This window comes from Rhododendron vialii, chromosome 7a (genome assembly GCF_030253575.1).
Source record: "Rhododendron vialii isolate Sample 1 chromosome 7a, ASM3025357v1".
Taxonomy (NCBI): Eukaryota; Viridiplantae; Streptophyta; class Magnoliopsida; order Ericales; family Ericaceae; genus Rhododendron; species Rhododendron vialii.
Genome location: NC_080563.1, coordinates 20,401,078 through 20,422,287, shown reverse-complemented (window position 1 = coordinate 20,422,287; position 21,210 = coordinate 20,401,078). Strand labels below are relative to the sequence as shown.

At 37.0% G+C, this 21,210-nt stretch overlaps 1 pseudogene; it reads left to right on the top strand.

Annotated features, from left to right (window-relative positions):
* The first annotated feature begins 11,099 nt into the window (after nt 1-11,099).
* LOC131332778 (pumilio homolog 3-like) lies at nt 11,100-18,232 on the top strand (annotated as a pseudogene).
* Nucleotides 18,233-21,210: the final 2,978 nt, after the last annotated feature.

Below are 21,210 nucleotides of genomic sequence, written 5' to 3'. Positions count from 1 at the left end.
GTGATGATATACTTATATATATATATATATATATATATATATATATTTGTATGTGTATGTACTATATAATATATTACCCTAAGATATCCTAGGTACAAAATCTAATATTTTAATGGAGCATGTGCCTAATAGGATTATTTTAATAGGGAATTTTGATCTTGTAATTTTTTATTAGATACTTGAAAATCTACCTAGATTGCATAGTACTTATTTATACATACATATACATATATATATATATATATATATATATATATATTACAAAGTACACATGTGCATATTAAGTTATTTTAATAGGAAATTTTGATTTGAAAATCTAGTTAAAGATCACCTAGTACCTTGTACCTTTATTTATATACTTGGTCATGCTTATATAGAGGATTTTTCAAGTGAGGGATCCGACTTTCATTTTTTGATCAAATTTTGAAAATCCGAACCATTCAATGTGTGCAGAACGTAATTTTAAGGGTCCCGGTGAGAAATCAACAAAAAAAATGACCGGGAAGGACGTCATCCGAGCAGTTTTTTTTGAACCGTTCAATGAAAACTGGTAGGATGAAGCCCTTCCCGGCCATTTTTTTTGCTGGTTTCTCATGGGGACCCTTAAAATCACGTTCTGATCACTTTGAACGGCTCGGATCATCGAAATTCAATCGGAAAGGGGAGTCCCGCATTTTAATAAAATGAGGGATCCCTCACCGGAACCTAACTCATATATTTATATATATATACACATAGCTATGCAAAGTACAAAAGAGAGAGAGAGAGAGAGAGAGAGAGAGAGAGAGAGAGAGAGAGAGATTTGGTTGTACCTTGACTTGATCCTCCATGATCTTCTTATATCCTTTCAATCTTGGGTTATATACTTCTCCAAGCAAGATCTACCTTCCATTGTCCTTATTAATCAATAAATCTTTGTACAACCCTACTTTCTTCCACAAAATCTTCCATAATCCAATCCAAAGTTCTAAATCTAGCCATGCAAGCCTAAAACTAGATCTTGATCTTTCAAAGAAAGCATGACAAGTTGAATAAAAAAAGAGATATGAAGGGAGAGAGAGATTTCGGATGAGAGGGAGAGAGAGGGAGCCTTGGCCTATAAATAACAAGCCATTCCAAGCTTAAACTCACACCTTCACTCCTTGCTCCAACTTCTCTCTAGAATTTCTAAGCTTTCCAAGTTCCAAAGTTCAAGTTTCTTAAGTTTTCTTGAAGTTCTTGAGAGCTACCACCAAACCACCCCTAGATCTTTAAAGTAGCCTAGTTTAGTTAGCAAAGTTGTTTCTAGGAAGAGAAAATCCATCTCTCTTCCTTTCAAAGCACTTCAGAGCCGTTATGCCGCCGATTCGCAAAACCGACAACCTATTCTAAAAAACCGACCAACCGCCAAGAAGTAAGGTAGGATTCCTTGTTTACCAACTCTATGTATAGAACCGTATGTTAAAAAGTAGAATGTCTTTACTCTTTAGTTCAAAGTATAACATGAAATATGACTAAGTAGATAAGGTTATCTATCTTTTTGTTGCATGATAGACAACGACTTATTTTTGCTCAAAGAAAGTATGAACATAATGAATAATCAATTGTTACTCCATTAAACATATGTTGTTTAGAACTTTCCACAAAGAAAGAAATATACGGATTTTAAAAGGGTGGAATATTATCGCTTGACCGGAAGTATTCGGATTTTGATCTTTAAAAGGATTATGAGCATGCTTCATGAATTGCTTATATTACTTGTGGTATAATACTGAGTTGGATGATCTTGCTAGTTTAGTTTTAAGATTACAAAGAATGATTTTATAATTACTTTTGTGAAAAGTTCTACCGCGGAGTCTATGCATGAAAACGAGACACAGAAATCAAGAAAGTAAGAAACATGACGGCTAGGGTGTGTTAATAACAATGCGTGTTTTGAAAAGGAGAAAAAGTTTTGAAACCCCAATGTGGCCGGACTTATCCATTGTGTGAATGTGTGTGTGTTCTAATGGGAATCCGGAATAGCGGAACCATTGTGAGGTTTGCGTGTGTTCCAATAGGAATCCGGATCAGCAGAACCATTGTGAGGTTGTGTGCGTTCCCATGGGAAACCGGATCGGCGGAACCATGGTGAGGAATGGCTTGGTTATCCGCGGAGATGAGCCAATGCAATTGTGTGCCAATGGGAACCCGAGACGGCAGAACCATTGTGAGGATACTCGAGAGACTAGAACGGCAGAACCGAGATTGGGTGTGTAAAAACGATTTTGAAAATGATGATTTGGAAAATGAAAAATGGAAAATGGTGACATGGTCCACGACGAGTCGCGTAGGAGAAACTCAGAAAACCATGGACACAAACGATAGTTGATTAGCGAATGTGGATGTGTCATTATGAACTGTTTTGTTAAATATGCATGTATTATGTGGAAATCGTTAGTATTATGATCTATTGTTTGTAAGTTAAGGGTTAATGGGTATAGGTTATTCTATTGAGTTTTTGTAGCTCATGGTGTTACCTTTGGTGACCCTGACATATTATATCGGTGGCGACGCTGGTATAATGTGTCAGATTTTGTAGATGAACATGGTGAGTTGTACACCTTGGAGGCTTTTGGAGCCGAAGAGCTGGCTAAGATGGAAGAACAGCGGAGCTGTAGTTAGAAACCTTAATTTCCCTTCCCTTGTGTAATGGAAGTACTCTTACGGAGGTTGTGATGTAATAAAGAGCCAGACAATATTTTTAAGTTGCAATTAAATTGTCTATTTAACGTACCCGAAATTGGGGGCGTTATAGAAAATGTATACACAATTCGGTAATTAACTGCCGAACTAGAGTATAACAAGACTAATATTCATATTTTCAGTATTTTACTGCTGAAATTATATACTACGGTAACTAACTATCGAGTATGGTAATATTTTACGGTAGTTAACTAGCGCAATTACTCAACTTTTTTTGGACCCAAAACACCGAAAAACTGGTAAAAAAAATTGTAAATTCTAAACGAAGTTGGCTTCTCCCATGCGAATTAAGTTGGCTTCTTTTACTTCACACCATTTTTGTTCTCCTCATCCATCATATCGTTGCTGAAAGAATTTGATTCCATTTCAATTTCAAAATCGAAACCAATAAGTGGGTCATTTTTTTTTAATGGAAATGGAGTGGAACCTTCCATTGATACAATATTTGACTCTTGCTCCTTCATTGAGATTGAAATGATGAACAAGCTTAAGAGAGAGAATGCAGATGAAGAAGAAAGAGGGATGGGTTTTGGTTGTGTGGAGGAACCAGTCGATTGGTTCATCAGTCGAATATTTTTTTTTTTTAAACCATGGCTAATGGATTTGAGGGGGAAGGGGAGGAAGATAATGTTGGGACAAGTAGGTCATTTTGCATTTGGGGTCATGTCGTAATTAGTTGGAAAATTTTAACGGATTATTGGAGAAGATAGAGGGATGCGAATAGCCGCTCCCGAGAATTGTGATTTCACATGCAGTGAAAATGGCTTCGGATAAAGTACACTTTGCACCCTTGTACTTTACACTGAGTGTCACTTTGATTACTACAGTCTTAATGACACTTGTCAAGCCCTCACCCTTTCAGTAAGTATCAATAACAAATGCCCCTGGGCAATAGTTTAGCCATAATAAATGTAGTAAATTATATTTACTATAATATACATTAATTGTTTGGTAATCAACAATAACTGTTTGTTTCTGATAAATAAACAACATTATATATATCATTGATTGGAGTTCTTTTAGTTTCCAATAGTACCCCATACGCAAATAAAATTTATTTCTTTACATTCTTTTCAAAAGAAGATATAGACTACATAAAAATAGGACAAAAGCAGTAAACAAACAATCGGACGACCACTACAACGTATATATCATCCTCCTCAACCGACAAAAAAAATGAGGTCAATAATAAAACCGTATTAAAAACTAATTCATTACCAACAATTGCCCCCTCTATACTAATCAAAAGTCATTTATCCTGAAAAATTACAAACAGTTATTGTATTAATTCTTCCGAAGAAGTAAACACAATTCTTGAATTTACCTTGACTTTAATTTTTAAAGCCAAACTACATAGGTAGTAAAGAGCAAAAAAATGACGTAAGCATTACCATTTGAAATGAAAACACTTTAAAAAAAGGGTAGATTTGACCCTGTAAATATTTGGTACTAGTTCAATTAATTCGTGCAGTTGGAGACTCCTCATTACAAAAGTAAATAATTATCCTCAAAAGTAAAAGAGAGTAATTTTGATCACCCTTGCGAGAGTATGCTCATTCCATGTTTTATTACCATAATCAAAACCGTTCATGTTGTCACTCTTAGATGAAGCACTTATTGATATTCGATTGAGCTGAATTTTGCCAAGAGATCCAAGAAAATGAATTTGGAGAAACTGAACGGATTTGATTAGAAAAGTGAGACATAGAATGAGAATACCCTCGTTGAGGGTGAACAAAACGAGGATGAACAAAATTGCTCTCCAAGTGAAATGGTGTTTCCAACTTTCTAAGCTCATATAATATGATCTAACTTATGACCCAGGGCGTCTACTAGCATTTGGCTATCATTAGATACGTTAGGGGAAAAGTATCAATTTAGTAGTGTTAGCTTCAACAAGTTTCATTATCATAAAATAAGGGAAAAATTCTAAATAACTCCAAAACTTTACGTTTAGTGTCTATTAGACTCCCAAACTTTCAAAATGTTATTTTTACTCCCAAAGTTATATTCTGATATTCAAATAAACCCTTTCCGTTAAATTCACAATGGAATGATAACATAGATTGTTTTTCTATTCCCCTTTCCCCTCTCTTTCTCTACAATATCATCAACAAAAATTCTAACCATGACGTGTCCGGTAGCCGGTGACTGCGTTCTAATGTGCCCCTTTGACTCCTCAAAGTGGTCCTCTGTGGCGCGGGTGGAGACGATCGAGGGCACAGGGGCGCCAACATTAGGGTTCATGTCCGGTGGTGCTACAGGCCGGAGGAGTCGATGGGCAGCCGGCGACAATTCCATGGTTTGAAGGAGTTGTTTTGACGTGCAGAGCGCTGATACGATCGAGGGGAAGTACATGGTGCACAGCTTCAAGGGGTACACGAAGCTTGAAGCGGTTAGGAACCACTACTTCTTCTGTCATTTTGAGTACAACTCGTCCACTGGTGCTTTCAATCTCGATAGATTGCCGTGTATGTCAATTTCGATTTCCTAAAGGTTTAGTTTTTTTCCCTAACGATCAATTTGAACTTCAATTGATATGCTTAAGAGCATCTCCATTCTTTCCCTGTACTTTACAGAGTAAATATTTTAGTAAAAGCTTCATTTTAGGGCAATGGTGGTGGTGGTGGTGGGGTGTGTGGGCATGGGTGTAAGAGATAGAGAGGGAAAGGCACCAAAGTTCGGATTTAACGAAAAAACAAATTCTGTTACCAATTCCGTTATCAATTTAACGGAATTTGACGGAAATGGTCTATTTGAATAACAGAAGATAACTTTGGGAGTAAAATTGATTTTTTTGAAAGTTTGGAAGTCTAATAGACATTGAGTGTAAAGTTTGAGGGGTATTTTGAATTTTTTCCTAAAATAAAACACCTTTTAACATAGTAATGAAAATTAAAGAGCATATACATATTTCTTACATAGGCAAGGAATACGATCATTTTTCTTTTTGATAAATAATTTTCATGCTCCATTTTAAACGTTTGTCCTAAAATTTTATCCTTCCGTGAGCTTTAAATAATGTAGCGGTTAAGGGCACACCCTCCCGTGTGTGCATGTGCAAGTGAAAAAATTTGGAGAGTAAGTGGAATTGGGTAATTTTTTCTGGGGTGTGGGCACTGTGGGGTGGGTGGTTAAGTTTGAGTAATTTTACTGTTTCACTCTAAGGATAATTCATGTTATATGTATTTATTTGTGATTGTCCTTATTTTTGCGTTATTCTTTTCAACACACTTCCCTGCATCACTAGTTCTGATTCACCTTTGAACTGTGGTAAATAAAATCTTTAAAAAGAGTAATAATTTTCCAGAAGAACAGGAGAATAAGATGGTAAGGCCTTTAGCCGAAACCCAAAAGGATGCAGTAATTAGCAAGAAAAATATTAAACGATTGTAATCAAGTCTACTGAATACAATTATGCAAGCATAACCTTAGTCACAAAATGTCATGCACTTCCGCTCTCTGTCCTCGTCTTCGTGAATTTTAGTAATTTAGAATATGTTCAAAGACGCTTCATGCTTTCGCACCCGCACCCACACCTGCACGCGAAGTATGTGACTTTGGGCATAATACGTCAAACGCGCGAGGGCAAGAAAAACATATTTTGTGTTTTTTTGATTTGTTGTTTTTGTATTTTGGACCTGTAGTTTCCTTTTTATAATTATATATATGATATGTTTTTGAGTTGATCCAAAAAAAACTCAAACCATCCACTAACTATAGTTAATCCACACGTCTTTTGTCATTCATGTTAAAGGCAATTAATGGAGAAGGCTAGGTTTAACTTTAACATCTCTGGTAGTGAAAAATTTGTAGATTTTTATTTGTGGTCAAGAAGTTGTTAGATATTTCCGGTAGTGAATAAGTTGTTGAGAAATGTCAAATTGTTTCGTGTAGTAAATAAGTTGTTGATAGTTTGTGAGTAGAGTTACTGTAACAAAAACAGTGGTTGTTGACAACTTTTTTATTAGTGAAAACGAAATGGTAAAATGCTGAAATTTTTTTGTTAGTAGAAATAAAATGATAAAATGCGTTAAATTTTTAGTGATTTTTGTTAGTGGAAACGGGACCTAACTATTTGAAGTACTCCATGACTTCCCAAAAGTGTTTACTGGATAATTGAATCACTTTTGTACAAGTATTTTCAGACACAAAAATACGCAAACTATCACACAATCTCATACTTGAACACTAAAATATTTACCTTGGACCACAATAATTCATAATTAACATTATTACTATTTTTGTAAAAACCACTAAAATTCTTAAACACCAAGAAAATTCAAAATTTTGAGTCGTCTTTTTTGGCATTGCGCTATCTTTTTTTAACCACAAAATTCATAAACAACACCAAAAAAAATTGTTAATAACACCACAAATGTAACGCCTCGTCCAGCATCGAAAGTCTACATAGATGATCGGGGTATATAACAAACCTTATGGATTACTATTAGTACCTTGGGCTTAAACATTTTAGGCCGTGTGATGTGACTTGTGGATCAAAATAAAGGTACTGGGCCAATGGTTTGTTTGGGGCGTTGCAACAAAAATTTGAGTCCGACTATTGGAAAGCGGGTACTGGGGTACCGAAAATGTTCATATGCTATGGGGGGCCACTTTTGGGTCTCACACAAATAATTCATAAAGTGTGTGCAGTACATCCAACAATAAAACGAGCCACAAAAGTTTATAAAATGAGGCAAAAAAATTTATAAAATGAACAACGAAATTTTGTAAAGGGGGATGTACTGAATAGTGAATACTTTTCTCTTTTTTTATTTTTTTGGTGAATCCTTAATGTCAGTACTATTTTTATAGCAAAATGACCAACGTTATTAAGTAGAGTTGAGTTTTGTTCATCCTCCACTTAAGAGAGTGAACATTATCCTCTTTCCTATTGATTGAAGATTGAAAGAGCGTGAATCCCACCACAAAGTGATATCATGTTTACCAAAAAGTGTATTGCACGGGTGGGACCTACACCGGTTTAACTAATAAGAGGAAGGATAATGTTCATTCTCTTTTAAGGAGGGTGAACAAAATTGCACTCTCATTTTTTTGGGCTGTATCAACAAGATAACGAAGAAAAGTTAAAAAGAAAATAGGAGATTTGGAGTCAATTTTACACGAAGAAGTCATTGGAAGAAGGTAATGACAAACAGTCACCAAGAACATTTTTTTTGGAATATTGTTTAGAGGATTTTCCGTGAATATATTTTTTCCTTGTCTATTATGGGCAGCGGATGTAGACGATTCCTAACTGCTATTTAGGCTTGTAACAACCCTGATTTTTGGTAAGTAAAAATTTCGTTAAAAATTTGAAATTTTTTTTTTTTTATACTTGGGTTTGCTTCCAAAATTCCTTTTAATAATCCGTCGTCAGTTGATTCTAGTCCTTCGTGGCAAATCAAATTAGTTTCCAACCGATTAGTTGGAGGAACCAAACTACCGTTTCTCCTAGTTACAAATCCCTAACCCTAGATGAACCTTTTTGACCGTCTTTGAGCCTTATGAACCTTTTTAACCTTTACCCATTGGATAATAAAAGTTAGGGAAATCATTGTCCATTGGACAAATTTTCTGTCAAAGATATTTTGTACTAGATTTGTTAAGTACAATTATATAGTTATATATAGGTTTATATGCTCATGCTTAAAGGACAAATAAGCATTATTTTAATTGGATATCCCTTCACCCCCATTATCCATTGGTCATTAACCGCAAGGGAAATTATTATCCATTGGGTAATAAAACCAATCTTCCAACTAAGTACAAGGATCTATTAAATAATCAAAATTTGGATTTCCCATGTGATTTTTGTGCATTAAAATATTGGGGTAAATCTAGATCCTAGATTCTAAGTACTTTTAGTAATATTATAGTACTAGTACTTTATGATTATTTTAATAGGAGAATCCTAGCCTTTTTATTTAATTTGATACTTGGTACTTCTGTATTTAAATATTGGACATATATACTATATATTATAAATACCCTAGATTTGTCCAAGTACAAAATCTAATATTTTAATAAGAACATGTGCAAAATTGGATTATTTTAATAGAAAATCTTGATCTTGTAATTTTTTATTGAATATTGAAAATCTACCTAGATTTTTTGGTACATATATATAGGTATACTTATTTTATTATAAAGTACCATGTGTTTATTAGAATAGTTTAATAGGAAAAATCTTTACCCATTGGACAATAAATGTTAGGAAAAATTTTATCCATTGGGTAATAGCCAAGACTTTTGTTATAAATAGCACCTCTTTCTCACCATTCAACTCACACCTTCCATTCTTCAACTTCTCTCTCTAGAATTTCTAGTGTTCTTGCTTTGTTCTTCCTTGTTCTTGGTGTTCTTGAGTTCTTCTTGTGCTCTTCAAGAAACTCATCCAAGACCGCCACTAAACTGCCCCTCAACCACCTTTCGATCCAAAAAAGTTTAAGTAGTTTGGTCAAGATCTAGTTTCGAGAGAAACCTCTCTTTCGAAACTTCCGGAAGCATACCGTAGGAAGTTACTCCACCCGATTGTCAACTTACTTTCCGTAGTCGCCACTACCGCCAAGAAGAAAGGTAGAACCCCTTGCTCCCTAACTCTACGTATAGAACCGTATGTTAGAAAGTAGAATGTCTTTACTCTTTATAAACATGTGTTGTTTTGAACTTTCGACAAAAGAGAAAAGAATGGATTTTTGAAAGCTAGAAACGTATCGCTTGCTTAGAAGTATTCGTATTTTGATCTTTAAAATGGTTATGAGCATGCTTACATGAATTGTTTGTATTACTTGTGGTATGATAAAGCATAAGTGATTTTCACTTCAAAGGCGTCCGTACATGTGGCGTTCTGCTTTAAGTTGTGATTTGAGCATGATAAGTAATATGGAGTTGGATGATCTGCTTAGTTTAGTTTCAAGATTACAATGAATGATTTATGATCTCATATGTGAAAAGTCCTACCGCGGAGTCGTCGCATGAAACGAGACACGAAAATCGAGAAAGTAGAAACATGGCACCTAGGGTGTGGATAATGATGAGATGTGTTTTGAAACCGCAATGTGGCCAAACTTGGTAGCCCATTGTGTGTATGGAAACCCGCAATGTGGCCGGACTTGGTAGCCTATCGTGTGGATTGTGAAAACCGCAACGTGGCCGGACTTGGTAGCCCGTTGTGTGTATGAAAACTCATAATGTGGCCGGACTTGGTAGCCCATTGCGTGGATTGTGAAAACCACAATGTGGCCGGACTTGGTAGCCCATTGTGAAGATTGCCAATGCGGCCGGACGTGGTAGCCTCATTGGTAATGTGGCTTGGTTATCCGCGGAGAGGAGCCAATGCAAGTTTTGTGTGCCAATGGGAACCCGGTGCAGCGGAACCATTGTGAGGATACTCGCGAACCCAGAACGGCGGAACCGAGGTTGGGTGTGTTGAAAAATGATTTTGGAAATGTTGATCGGTATATGAAAAATGGTGACACAATCTACGATGAGTCGCGTAGGAGAAACTCGGAAAATCATGGACACCAACGATAGTTTGAATAGCGAATGTGAATATGTTATTGTTACTGTCTGTTGTATATGACCTATTATTTGTAAGTCATGGGTTAGTGGGTATGGGTTTGTTTTGCTGAGCTTTCGTAGCTCATGGTGTTACCTTTGGTGACCCTGACATATTATACTGATGGCGACGTCGGTATAATGTGTTAGACTTTATAGATGAACAGAGTAAGTTGTGCACCTTGGAGGCTTTCGGAGCCGAAGAGCTGGCAAGGATGGAGGAGCAGGCGGAGCTGTAATTAGAAACCTTAGTTACCCACCCTTGTGTCCAGTGTGTAAGGAGGATAGAGAATCAGTGTTGCATTTGCTTGTTAGGTGCCCTTTTGGTCAGATTATATGGCATATATCCCACTTGGGAGTGAATATGGAATCTGTTCCTGGGGATTCTATGATGGACTGGTGGGAACTCTCCTAGAAAGATGGAAGGGGATGAGGGAGCACAAGGGGATCTGGGCAGCAGTGGGGGCTATAATCTGGAAAATTTGGAGGTGCAGAAACGATGGGGTTTTTAATGATAAGATTTGGCGGCCAGAAATGGCATGTAGTGAGGCGGTGCAAGATGCAACTGACTTTTTGGCAGCCAATGAAAGGTTGGAATGGAGCAGGAATGACCAGATATCACAACCCTTAGGGAGTCGGTTAAGGTGGGCGAGACCTGATATTGGGTTGGCCAAGATTAACTTTGATGGGGGAGTGGACACTGGGGGAAAAAAGAGTGGCATGGGGGTGGTTGTTCGAGATGAGCATGGGTATTCCGCGCGGCTCGAGCAGTTAGCTACGGGAATTTGGTAAACCCTTTGGTGGCAGAAGCTATGGCGGCAATAGAGGGCCTCATTTTTGCACAAGAGCTTGGGTTAATGAGGATTCAGTTGGAAGGTGACTCGCAGCATGTTGTATATTTGATTCAGAGAAAGGAGAAGTCAAGCTCGTCAGTTGGTGTGATTCTTGCAGATGTGAACAGATTGAGGGGTGGTTTTGAAGAATTGAAGGTGAGTTTTGTGAGGAGGGTTGGCAATTTTGTGGCGCACTCTGTGGCCAAGAATGCGGTGAGAGGAAGTGGGACTCGTACGTGGGAATTTTATCCCCCCTTGGTTTTTAGTTCCTCTCCAAGAGGATGAAGGCTCCTTTTGATGTATTGGTTACTTTTTCCTATCAATAATACTATCCTGACCTTTGGGGAAAAAAAAAACTTGCAAAATCTAAAACAAAAGGCACATTAAGATTATTGCTGAAGGCACTAGGTATGACATGCTTCTCTAACGACCAGGCCATATAAGTTGTCGATCTGGACTAAAAGACCACAATGGTTGCAGAGCTTGATGGTAATGTCCTGCGTTGTGTACGTGATCAGAATGGGAATCATGTCATCCAAAGTGCATTAAATGCATACCTGTAGAAACTATCCAATTCATTATCGCAGTATTTTGCGATCAAGTAGTGACATTGTCCACCCATCCTTATGTTTGCCATGTCATACAGGTTCAGGAACTATTCACTTTTACCTTATTAATCATTTCTGTACAGATTATATGATTATTTATGGTTGTAAAGTGGTGGAGCTTTATGTGACAGAGAATCCTGGAGCATTGTAGTGACCCAAAAACTCAGCGTATAGTGATGCATGAGGTTTTGCAGTCTGTTTGCATGTTGGCACAAGATCAATATGGGAATTACGATGTTCAGGTTTGCTTTTTCCTTCGAATAATCTTTGCCAATTATCCAATTTCAGGAATTGCTCTGTATGTCTGAAATGATTTGCTTTTTACTGATGCAATTTGGAAGGTGGGGCTTCCGTTGGACAATTCTTTTGGTTTTCCAGGTTGATACATTTATGAAATATTGTTTTTCCTTTTCCTGTCCCAACCCCTTGAAGTGGTTCTCAATCCAATTCAATCTGAACTTGTTGCGGAAGTTGAATACCTTGTAGTTTTCAATTATTTTCACCCTTTTCACTACTAAGTTAGTGTATAATTGTTGATATGGGTGGTGATGATTGCTGAAGCCATAGTTGGTTGTATTCCCTCGAATGTGCGTTGTGTTGTCACGATTAAATTTTTTGGTCTTGTATTTGTGCTCCAAATCAGCCAAGTGAATAATGAATTGGGGAGAAGGTCAATGGATGTCAAATTTCATCTAATGCTTATTCAGAATGGACATAAACCACTTATCTGAAAAAGACCATTTGTATTTCTCCTAGAAAGGCTTCATGTATAGTTCTCGTGAAAAAAGCGTCAGCTAAAAAATTGACCATTGTGCGTAGGGATATACCAGTGCAAAATTCCTGAATTTGACATTCTTTACTCTGCTCTTATTTTAAATTAATTGTTGCATCTGCTCTTCTAAGTGATTGCATTCATTATTGCAGCATGTACTGGAGCATGTAAAGCCTCATGAACGGTCTTGTATAACATATAAATAAGCTAATAGGGCAGATAGTTCAGATTAGCCAGCAGAAGTTTGCTTCCAATGTCGTGGAGAAGTGTTTAGCTTTTGGAACTCCTGAAGAACGCAATATCATAGTGAATGAGATGTTGGGCTCAAACAATGAAAATGAACCTCTTCAGGTCAGTCAATTTTGCATTTTATGTTTTGGAGTATTTTAAAACCAAGAGGGTATTTTCCCTTGCTTGTGGCCATATAGCAGTGTTTTTTTTCTAATTTTCCCTCCATAAGCTGCATTATGGGAATTGTCGTTAGTTCTCTTTTTTTTCCCCTGCTTGCTGAATTTGCATTTTCTATAACTTCCTTATTTGTTAAGATAATATCTTCTCCTTGTTTGCTCTTCGAAGACTCCCACATTTTGCTCCTCTGACGATTTGGATTTATTATGCTACTTGTGCTTTACTGTAGTAAGTGCTTACTTTCCTTCAATTTCGTGTCACCCTTCGATTCAGGTCATGATGAAAGATCAGTTTGCCAACAACGTTATACATAAATTGCTGGAGACTTGTGATGACCATCAACTTGAACTTATTCTTAACTGAATAAAGGTTCATCTGAATGCTCTGAAGAAGTACACTTACGAAAAGCACATAGTTGCACATGTAGACAAACTTGTTGCGGCTGGGGGTACTTATTCTCTTCCTTTTCCCTTATGATTCTGCTTAGTCTTTTGCCAATTTTTTGTGGCGCTATTGCTTTGATTGCTATATCCTACCCAAGACAAGCGTGCGCATTAATTACCCCCCACCTCTTTTGTAATCCAGCTCCACTGTTCATAAAACCAGGGCTTACAAAAAAAGGCCTCTTCATTTTCCAGATTACAAACTCTAGAAAATACTGAAATGAATGATATGTTGGATTCAGAATGTAGTAGTGGTTGTGAATCTGGTTGGACTCTATACCTGGAACACTCCTTTCTCTCTCCATACCCTTTGAAAAGAAGGAAAACAGAGAAACAGAGTTTGTCAGAGGATGAAGAAGAAGAAGATGAGGACTTGTCCATGGTTTTGGACGTGTCTTCGGGGCCTCGGATTTTTCACAAGGAGTGTTTTGGCAATGCCGGTTATGGATTTTTCTGTCACACTATAAAGTAATTCTTGTTCTTTTTTACTGATTTCTCCTACATTCACTCTCTTGTTTCGATTCTACTTAGGCGTCCCTGCCAAATTTGATGCATCTTTTGTGGATCCTTCTACTTGCTTTTCCGTTTCTACAAAATGGTTTAACAGCTTCAAAACAAGTATGATAAACCTCCTTGATCTTGCTGGTTCAGAAAGATGGAAACTAACAGGTCTGCAGGAGATCGTTTGAAGGAACCAGGAAACATATCGATCACTTTCACAGCTTGGGTGGCATTTTGTATGCTTTTGAACTACTTCAATTGTTTTTTGTTTGAATGAGCTTTCACTATTCCAATTCTTTAGCCTCTTCTACTTATTTTGGTAAGACTGTTGTTCTACCTATTTAAGTGGATTCAGTTAGTTAAAATAAATGGATTCTTCGCTGTCTGTGTGGCATGACTGATGTGCTAAAATTAAAGACTATGCTGGAGAGGATGAATGCTATGGTCATTTAGGTTTCTTGATCATGTTAATCTGGTATATACTGAAGGAAAATGACAACCAAACTGATCCAAATGGAGCTTATTCAACAGGGTGGAATACCCATAGGAGCTTGAATCTCCTAAGTAGAGAGTAAATCCAGAAAAAGTAACCTACACTAGGCTAGGTATTCTCAAAGGTATTATACCTTTGGCTGCAGAGGCTTGGTAACTTTGGAGAGGGATTGTTGCATAGGTAAAGATTAAACAATTAATATATGAGTTTCTCTCACCTGCTTTATCCCCCCTCTCTCTACATTTATACCCATCACAGTCATTTATAAGCAATAATGGAATATATTAATGAAATCCAGAGAAGATAGGAGCTTTGCTGCTGTTGTGATGGAAAAACTGTCGAGCTAAATTATAAATCTTACATTTTGAGTAGTTATTTTACCTATCATTGGTGCACTTTCTCTAACCCCCGCAACAACCACTTTGTTTGAAGACGAACATTTTATGGTACCTATGATTCTTAAACATAATTCTAAACTAACACCTTTGACCAATTCTAATGTGTTTATTTATATTGCTTCCCAATATAGGTCTGCTCTATGACGTTTCAATAGGTATGTTCGCGTGATTTCAGTTCCTTATTAGCTCTATAAGTTATCTTTAGTTGATATTCAATCGAACATTAATCATTGTATGTCTAGGATATATGGGAATTATACAGGAATATAGGCCAACATTCAAGCATCAAACTACTCCAACTAAGTCATATGTATTACCATCAGTTTTACCATGTCGTTTCTGCCACAAAAGGAGAGGTCATACTCTATCCCATTACAGTATCAGAAAAATTGGTGGAGTTGTATACTGGTTCTTCAGCAACAGCCGCTCATTTCATGCAATATATCATGGCATAAAACAGTGTGTTTGCGTTTACTTCATTTGGTGTAAACCTTGATCCACAGTATGCGGGCAACAAGAAGGAAATCTACACATTCCGTGCTCAAGGCCAGATATCACCGTATCCATGGCCTTAGTGTCTTGGAAAACCATCCATCATTTCTCCAGCTCTTTTTTTATGACACAGCCAAAGAAGTAGAACACAGATTGCACCAAATATCAGATTAATATGTATGGAACCTAGGATCTATTGTGCGATTGGGTCAGCTATAGAATTTCAGAAGCTTTTTAAAGTTCGTATTATGTGATCTTAGTACATGTTGTTGTGTTTAGTTTGTTTTTTCTTAATGTGTTACATCTTCGTGTTTCTGGATGGTCCTTGTGTGTCAAAATGGTGGTCCATGTTCCGTTTCTGCCGAAGAAGTACAGCGTCCCCACTAAAGATAAGTTAACCAAAACTAACAACTGCTTCACTTACTTGCTCAAACTAGGGGCTTTTTTTTTCTTTCTGGTTTTGGTTCTTTGTGTTTGTATGGTTAAATAGCCCCCCTGGATTGAACGATTAGCTGAAAGGAAGAAAGATCGAACCAGTTTGTCAATGATGATTCCGATAATCAATGAACACAAGGGATGCGTTCATTCCTTCTATAGGCATACCTTATGGGTTTGAAAGAACAAAATAACAGTGCTTCACTTACTGAAACTAAGGTTTATTTGTTCTCTTGGTGATGTTTGTATTGTTAAATATCCCCCCCAGAGACTAGGGTTTATAAGTTGTCAAGGGGTTATCCAAAAATACATGATCATTTTGATTATCTATGAACTGGGTGTGTGGAGAAGTACGAAGTCTCCACTAAAGATAAATGAACGAAATAACAACCACTTCACTTATTACTCAAACTAGAGTTTATTTTGTTTGTATTAATAGCCCCTGGATTCAACAATTAGCTAAAAGGAAGAAAGACAGACAGTTTTGTCAGTGATGATTTCGATAATGTTTGAATTGGCTTTGCAAAATATGATTATAGTGGTTTAAGTGGCGTGTTGATTTGCAGCAGTATGCATGAATTGGATGTCTATATGAATCTGTTGACAACCACTTCACTTACTCAAAGGAGCGTTTTATTTGTGTTTTGGGTGGATTGAAGGATGGAGATAATATGGTTTTGAACTAATATATTGGATTTGGGTTTTGGTGCCTACTGTTTGTGTAAATTTTCAAGACATCTATATTCAAAAACTGGACTTATTTTTTTCCTTTCTATGTGTTTCTCTTACCTGGTTTCATGCTCAGATGCAATATGAAGTAACCTGAAATCATTAGATCTAATGAATATGATGTCTGGCATAGCCGATTGAAAAAGTGTATATTCTATGGTCATGATTCTAAGAATTACATGTCGGATATTGTTCCTCTTTATTATAGACTAATATAATGATCTTATTATCTATTATTTCAGGAGCGAAGAGCATAACTAACTTTTTTATGATGCTGGTTTTTTTTTGGTTTAAGCAGGCTAATTTCCTATTCAGCTCAGTGGCACCATATATTGTCTCCAATCAACCGCTGACTAAGGTTATTCTATGTTCTTAATTCATTGGGTTTGTTCCTAAGGTTTAGTTTCAAAAAAAGGTTCTGTTCACTTCACTGAACATTTCTTAAGCTATCAATATTGAATTTGATCATTGGTATGTGCTATTTTTAGGAGCATCCCTCTGTTTTCCTGTTGTTGGGTCACGTATGCTTATCGGTTTTCTCCGATAATTGATTTAGGGAATTTCTCCTTTTTGCAAATTTGCATTAGTTCTGCATCAAGAAAAAAAGTTGGAAAACTTCTGACAATTCTCTATTTCCCTTTGAAGATTTTTTTAAAGCTCTTTTAGTTTGAATTGCATTATCTTTTAGGAGTTTCTTTTTGCTGAGGCATTGAGGGAATTCTGGTAGTTCACCACCTTTTCGTTGCAAAGGGCTCCAGCAAAGAGAAGTTCCATCGGCCAATTATTTTTGGTACTTAGGGTTTGGGTGTGAGGGTAGAGTCACAAATTGAAGGGGCGATGGCTCAAGTTGTTGAAGAAAGGTACGAAAAGTTGCTTGGTCGTATCTCATCATTGCAATGTTATGACTATCGGTTGCTCGCTCGATGTAAGCCCTTTCTTGTGATTATGATTATTGATTTCACATTGGATTATTGTAATACAGTTCTCATGCATTTATGTATTATTGCATGTCATAAAAGTTTCTGGGGTTTGTGCCTATCCCTTTGACACCCTCCGAAGAAGGCTCATGTTAACTTCAAGACAACATGTTAAATACCGTAATGCAATGTATGCATTCCGCGAAATCATTTGTCTAGAGGGCTTTGGCGCACTGTTTCGTTGAGTTACAGCAAATATGCTTCTTGGAGTTCTTGCGGGCTATGATCAACCGTACCGAATCGCCTATGAACATGGTCGCACTTTTGAGCCTTATCGAGTCTTGAAGTGAAAAGGTGTAGATTGAAGTGAAAATCGAGTGCAGAACATCACAAAATGTGGTGGCAGAAACTGTTTTACCCTCCACAAGATTGTTGTGCTAAATTGAACTCTACTTCTACAACTTTGGACAATGTTATTTGCTTCAGCTTGTAACCTCAAACTATGTGTTTGCAACTTCGAATGTGTACTTCAAAACCTTTGATCTATCGGCTGCAACAATAGCCCTCAAAAATAATGGGCACGACCTAATTGTGCAAAGCACGTCGTAGCATTGCCCCTAGTATTAATATACAAGGCATGAGGCTCGAATTATAGGGAAAGATTGAGCCGTGTTTGTAAGTCAAGCTTGGCAAACAAAGCTTCAATGCTTGAAGGCTGAGAAGACTGAAGAGGAGGAGGCTGAGATGAGATGAGGTCGACCCTCTGATTTCTGCAATTCGGCTGACGTGATCTCTCGATCTCCTTTTGCAAAGGGTCTCAACACAACTAGGGTTTGAGGGTCCGATTTTGTTCCCCGATAAAAACTGATCGAATGAACAGCATTCACCTCCTATTCATTTTATAGTTAGTTATTCGGTTAAATTCCATCTCCCATAAAATTTTGAGATTTTACTTTGAAGTTATGTAACCGACTTTTCGTTCCAAGGGAAGGGATTAACCTAATCTCTCATGTTTAGGTGTTCCCCTTTTTCAAAAAAGTTTTTTTTTGAAAAAGAAAGTAATTTCAAACTCAAAAATCACGTGTTTACGCAAATAATTTTTCTACCAATATGGATCTTATTTGATAGATCTCATTAAGATCTTTTAAACTGTGTAAAAAAAATTAAAAAAATATTTTTCATTTTCATTATATTTGAGTTTGAAATTACCTCCTTTTTCAAAAAGAACTTTTTGTGAAAAAGAGGAACACCCCCAAGTAGCGTACGTAGCTGCTGTTTGGTCTTTTTTTGAAGCTGCATGCTTAATTCAATTTTAGTTTGCCCTTGTTGACTTATTATGGAGTTCCATCGACCTGTCCAGTCAGGTCATGGGGGTACGGTACAAGGGCCGGCCAACGCTCCAAAGCCTAAACAAGATATTACAGTAATTGGTGATCTCTAGGATATATGAATAAGTCATATACGATTGATGCAGCCGATATAACTCTTTACACTTTATTTTTTAAGATAATCTCTTTACTCTATCTCCTATTGATAAATAGTGAAAACTTGTAAGAATCGGAGATGTACCCAATTTTACGTTTAGGAAATTAATTACATAAATCGATGCGTCTTGTATTCTTTGTTTTTTTTTGTGTTTATTTCTTGCTCGATTGTTCTTCGTGCATATTGTGTATTTTAACTTGGTCGATTTTAGCTTGTACTCTGTTTTTTAGCTTGTATTCTCTTAGTTTGGTTGGCTTTTGTTCATTGGGGCTGTTATATTAACACTCATGTATTGATTTTTATCTATCTAGGAAGTCCTTTTTGCCAAAAAAAAAGAACTTGGTCGATTTCTCACCTGCTCCTCCTCTAATGGAAACCTCCTATCGATGTGTGAGAAATTGAGAAAGCTATGTCAAAACCAACCCATATATGCAACTCTAGCCTCATCCATGACCATCGGTTATGCACCTAACGGCGATGGAGGCTCACGATTGGCTATGGAGTGGCGTAGATTGGGGCCTTTGCTCGCGTGCTCATTGGGTGGTTCTGCGACGGTGATGTTGGTCTTGGTATGCTAATGTATCCGTCCGTTTGTAATGGTCGAAACGGCGGCTTCTTATTGAGTTCAACGGGTTTCTGGCGACAAAGGCTGGTGGCGACGAAGCTCTGTGGTCGGACTCTGGTGGATATGGTTCTGCTGTCCAGTGGGTTGGTGGTGATGGTGGTGGTGGATGCCGGGGTTTGGTGGTCAGGGTTTGATTGTTGTGGGCTAGGGCTTAGGAAGTGGTGTTTGAGCTGAGCCCGGTTCCTTTGGACTGGGCTTGGCCCATATATTGTGTTGTATATTTTTTCGATTTGGGCTTTTAGGCTTTGTTTTGTGCTGAATTTGTTGATCTGCGTTTTAGACCCACATAGGGTGTTTGGCTTCGGTCTATTTAGATGGGTTTGTCTCATATGAATGTCCTTCGATTGGTCTCTTACCAATTGTAGGTTTAAGGTTTCGAATTGGGCAGAAACATTCTTTGAACATGGATGTTGTTTTCTTGCTCCTATTAATTTTGTAACTTCTTCTAGATTAATGAGATTTTTTGCCATCCAGAAAAGAAAAGAAAAGAAAAAGGCCGGGGATTCTACTTGGCTAGAGTTGTGCATATGCAAAAGCGACGGAAAACTGTCATATGCAACTAGGCCAAAAGATGAGAAGTCCCTCTCCTTTGCATTCACTATTTCAATAATAATAATAATTGAGAAAACCCCTGGCTACTAACATGTCTTTGAATTATGCATATTGAATAAGGTCTCTGGTGTGAAATAACTTGTGGTTTTCAAGGTTGGGGACCTTATACTCTATATATATTCAATTGGCTGATTTTCAAAATTTACGACCAATGAAGGTCAGGGTTTCAAGTTTTTTCAATCTATGTTCCTTTGAAACATCAATGGTTCATGCATATACATGAATAACTTGTCAAAATGAACCAATGGTAGAATTTGAATTTGGCGGCGGCTAAGCAGTACTGGCTTTGAGCAAAAAAATTGCTAACAAGATGGTTCTCTCAAAAATTGTGTAGTACTTAAAAAAAAAAAAAAAAAGGTATATAAAATTAAATATATAAAAAAGGTCTATAAAATTGAATATAAAAATTCAGAATTAGTACTTTCCTCTTGAAAATGCAAGATCTTTGTCTTAGGTTTGTGTTTTGTTGTTGAAAAGAAAGAAAAGAATCCGGCAAGGCATTCCAAGTCAAAATTCTAAATTTTGGTTCTGGGTCAGAATTAATGACCAAGTCCAGTCTAACAACCTCATCATAAGGCTTTACCTGGGGTTGAGATTGATTCAAACTAATATAGAAAGCTTCAGAGCCTACCCCAGTAAAACCTCATCTTAAGGCTTTTTACGTTGACCAGATATACTACTCAGAAATGTTACACACACAGCAAAAGTGCACAGATTTTTTATGGGGCCCACTACGGGTCCCACACAAATAATCCAAGCTGTTCATTAAATTTAAAACATTTTTTTAAGGGCTTCTGCAAAAAATCAGCTTAATCCAACACCTATAAGTGCTCGATTCAATCATCTAACTTTTCATTATCCTGAGATTCGAATGAAAAGTTAAATAATTGAATCGAGCACCTATGAGTATCGGATTGAGCTGATTTTTAGCGTGGGACCTTGAAAAAATGTTTTACATTTAATAAACGGCTTGGATTATTTGTGTGAGACCCGTAGTAGGCCCCACAAAAAATCTATACTCAAAATCTGTGCACTTTTGCTGTGTGTGTAGAATTGCTCTATACTACTCCGTACTAACTAACAAAATACAAAAAGGCTCCTGCCGTGCACAGATTCTTCACAGATTGTCACGTGGGATCTACTCTTTTTTTTTTTGAAAGGCCGAACTTCAA